The 4,073-nt window shown below is 45.0% G+C and overlaps 1 protein-coding gene and 1 pseudogene across 2 annotated transcripts in view; one reads left to right on the top strand and one right to left on the bottom strand.

The window, feature by feature from the left end:
• LOC117939487 (gastrula zinc finger protein XlCGF57.1-like) overlaps positions 1-4,073 on the top strand; it is a 235,686-nt gene that overhangs the window by 184,656 nt on the left and 46,957 nt on the right. The window lies entirely within an intron of this gene.
• Positions 1-4,073, bottom strand: part of LOC117939500 — a 185,133-nt pseudogene that overhangs the window by 162,716 nt on the left and 18,344 nt on the right.

Raw genomic sequence — 4,073 nt, 5'->3', positions numbered from 1 at the left:
CTCTGGTTCAGATCAGGGAGGCCGTTCCTCCCAATCACGCCTCTCCAAGTATCTCCATCATTGCCCACGTGTGCGTTAAAGTCCCCCAGCAAAACTATGGAGTCCCCTACTGGAGCCCCATACAGGACTCCATTCAAGGTATCCAAGAAGGCCGAATACTCTGAACTCTAGTTTGGTGCATAAGCACAAACAACAGTCAGAGTTTTCCCCCCCCCCATCACCTGCAGGCGTAGGGAGGCGACCCTCTCGTCCACCGGGGTAAACTCCAACGCAGCGGCGCTCAGCCGGGGACTTGTGAGTATCCCCACACCCGCCCGGCGCCTCACACCCTGGGCAACTCCGGAGTAGGACAGAGTTTAACCCCTATCCAGGAGTATGGTTCCAGAACCGAGACCTACCGTGCGTAGAGGTAAGCCCCAACAGATCTAACTGGTAGCGCTCCACCTCCCGCACAAGTTCCGGCTCCTTCCCCCACAGATAGGTGACGTTCCACGTTCCCAGAGCCAGCGTCTGCCGCCCGGGTCTGGTCCGTCGAGGCCCCTGACCTTCGCCGCCACCCATGTGGCAGCGCACCCGACCCCAGCGGTTCCACCCACAGGTGGTGAGCCCATGGGATGGAGATGGGGGTGCCACGTAGCTTTTTCGGGCTGTGCCCGACCGGGCTCCGTGGCAAACCCGGCCACCAGGCGCTCGCTGACGAGCCCGCCGTCTGGGCCTGGCTCCAGACGGGGGCCCCGGGCTTCCTCCGGGCAGGGTCACTCCCTCTCTACCTCGGTCTTTCATGGGGTTTTTGAACCATTCTTTGTCTGGCCCCTCACCTGAGACCACTTTGCCATGGGAGACCCTACCAGGAGCACAAAGCTCCAGACAACACAGCCCTCAGGTTCATAGGGACACACAAACCTCTCCACCACGATAAGGTGATGGTTCCCCGGAGAAGCAAAGTATAGACACGTTTTTCCAAATCCTGTTGACACATGAGTCCTTTAACCCTTGATATATTCTTAAGGTGATAAAAGGCTGACTTTGTAATTGCCTTAATGTGGCTGTTAAAATTCAGGTCTGAGTCCATGACTACACGAAGATTTCTGGCTTTGTCTTTTGTTTTTAACATGGTTGTTTGAAGCTGAGCGCAGACTTTTACTCGCTCCAAAAACAACCACCTCAGTTTTTCCTTCATTTAATGTCAAAGTTCTGGCACATCCAGCCGTCAATTAGTTCGATGCACTTAGTCAGTTTTGTATTGACTATAGTCCCCTGGCGATAACGTTATGTAAATTTGCGTGTCGTCCGCATAACTATGGTAACCTTTTTTTTTTTTTTTTCAATAATTTGAGCCAGTGGAAGCATGTAGATGTTAAACAGAAGAGGCCCCAGAATGGGGCCTTGGGGAACTCCGCACGTCATATTTGTATGTTCAGATGTATAATTACCTATTGACACAAATTAATCCCTATTCTGTAAGTAGGATTCAAACAAGTTTAGTACTGAGCCAGAAAGGCCAACCCAGTTTTCCAATCGGTCTAGTAATATGTCATGGTCCACCGTGTCAAATGCAGCACTGAGATCGAGAAATACTAAGACTGAATTTTTGCCGCTATGTGTGTTAAGGTGGATGTCATTAAAGACTTTGACAAGAGCCGTTTCAGTGCTGTCGTGTGGTCGGAAACGCGACTGAAAGGTATCAAAACTGTTGTTTAGTGAAAAGAAATGGGTGAGTTGTTGAAAAAACGCTTTTTTAATGATTTTACTTAAAAACGGAAGGTTTGATATTGGCCTATAGCAGCTCTTTAATGCTTTATAAACACCAAAGGAAGTAAGCGATGTGAGTTCTCGTCTGAAGTGGTTTTGGAGAAGGAAATTAGGTAGGAATACATTGATTGACTAGCATGACACCATTGTATTCATATAATAATCAATCCAGGCTAAAATGAATGACAATGACTGCAGGTTGCTTCCTCTAAATTTCAGATTGTAGTCGACTAGCAGGGCCAGCTTGTTAATTTAATAAAATGATCGGACTTGCATGTCACGCGCACTAGCAACAAACTCTCTATCCAAGAACAATTAAATCAGTGGAAATGTTCAATTAGACACTGACTTCTGTTCTAGATTATTGTTGTTTCCAGTGTTGCGGTTCTGAACTGTAATGTTAGTTTCTTTACGCTAACTATATTAGCTGTAGCCTGGCTGATTGCAGCTATCTGCGAGCTCAAATTGGCCGGGAGACGTTGTGTTTATGTTGCATTAATGAGTTGATATAGTTTCTCTTTGCATTGAACATACAACACTGACTACTGCAGCTTCACTAAACATTAAAATCTGTAAATTATAGTCAGCAGCAGCTGCTGCCTATGGCACTTTACTACACACAGAGAGCCTCCCTTCCCATAACAAACCTCTTCGGACTAACGTCACATACACACGTTGCCCCACATGGCTACCTGTCTTAAAGGGGAAGGGATGGCCGGTAATAATCATGTAAAAGGAGAACAGTGAAAGTTTACTTTTTCTATCAAGCAGCAAAAAAGGATTAGTGTCAACATCGCAAAGGCCTTTGATTTAACTATCGCTCATGCGCAAATTGTGATGTCAATGCTAAAACACATTGTTCAACTTTAGTATTAAAAGTTAAAGTACTTTTATTGGTCTTCCTAAGGAGACATTTGTTTTGGACATTGAGTAACTTACTTTGCTGCAAGAGTTACAGACACAACGACAAGCACAGGGTTAAAAAACAATTAAAAGACAAATGTACATCTGTACATCATCATGTACATCATCAGTTTCCAATGACCACTTCTCAAATGGTTAGCCATAGCTAACATTGAGTCGAGCAGGGCCTCATCTCCTGATCTGGTGCAGCAAAAATGGTTGTTCCTTCTAGCTAGATAATTTTCTCAGACGGGCACAGCTTTTCCAGCTGCCTGGAAAGCATATGTTTTCAGAATGGAAGTGAACAAGCTCTTTGCTTCCAATCGTCAGCAGTGAGCCAAATACGCTCAATTCAATTCAATTCAATTTTATTTATAGTATCAATTCATAACAAGAGTTATCTCAAGACACTATACAGATAGACCGCACTCCAGAATTTACAAGGACCCAACAGTTCTAGTAGTCTCCTCCAGAGCAAGCAACAGTGCGACAGTGGCGAGGAAAAACTTCCTTTTAGGCAGAAACCTTGGTCAGACCCAGGCTCTTGGTAGGCGGTGTCTGACGACCGGTTGGGGTTAGAATGAAGAGTGGCAATAACAAAAATAGAAAAAATTAGTAGTCTGTAGCAGTTCTTTGTAGTAGTTCATGGCATAGCAGGACGCTGTGCGGCATTACAAGGCACAGCAGGACGTAGCAGGGCGACAGCTGCTACCCTGATTTTGGAGCCTCTCTGATCCAAGGGAACATTCTGGGGAAGAAGAACATAAGGACTCCGGGGAATGACTCCCCAGAGCTAGGTTAGTAACAAGCATTTCTGGGACATGGATCCACATAAATGAAAAGATGGAAATATAGAGGAGAGAGGAGGCTCAGAGTATCAAAATAAGTCTCCAGTTGTCTAAAACTATTATTACAGCAAAACCAAGAGAGACAAGGTAAAGAGAGCTCCAGCCCAGTCGGGCCAGAACTCTCCCCAACCGGATCGGGCTGTATGCCAAGTCTCCCTTTAGTTTTATTATATTCTTGATTATATGATAGATAAATCTGAAAACTATGTGACTAACTACTACTCCCTAACAATATTGAATTCTATGCCCTAACTAGTGTATCAAAATAAGTCCCCAACTGTCTAAAACTATTATTACAGCAAAACCAAGAGAGACAAGGTAAAGAGAGCTCCAGCCCGGTCGGGCCAGAACTCTCCCCAACCGGATCGGGCTGTATGACAAGTCTCCCTTTAGTTTAATTATATTCTTAATATTATGATAAATAAATCTGAAACTATGTGACTAACTACTACTCCCTAACAATATTCAATTATATGCCCTAACTAGTGTATTAAAATAAGTCCCCAGCTGTCTAAAACTATTATTACAGCAAAACCAAGAGAGACAAGGTAAAGAGAGCCCCAGCCCGGC

The sequence above is a fragment of the Etheostoma cragini genome, chromosome 24, assembly GCF_013103735.1.
Source record: "Etheostoma cragini isolate CJK2018 chromosome 24, CSU_Ecrag_1.0, whole genome shotgun sequence".
Lineage (NCBI taxonomy): Eukaryota > Metazoa > Chordata > Actinopteri > Perciformes > Percidae > Etheostoma > Etheostoma cragini.
The sequence above is the reverse complement of the archived record's forward strand: the minus strand, read 5'-3'. Positions and strand labels throughout refer to the sequence as shown.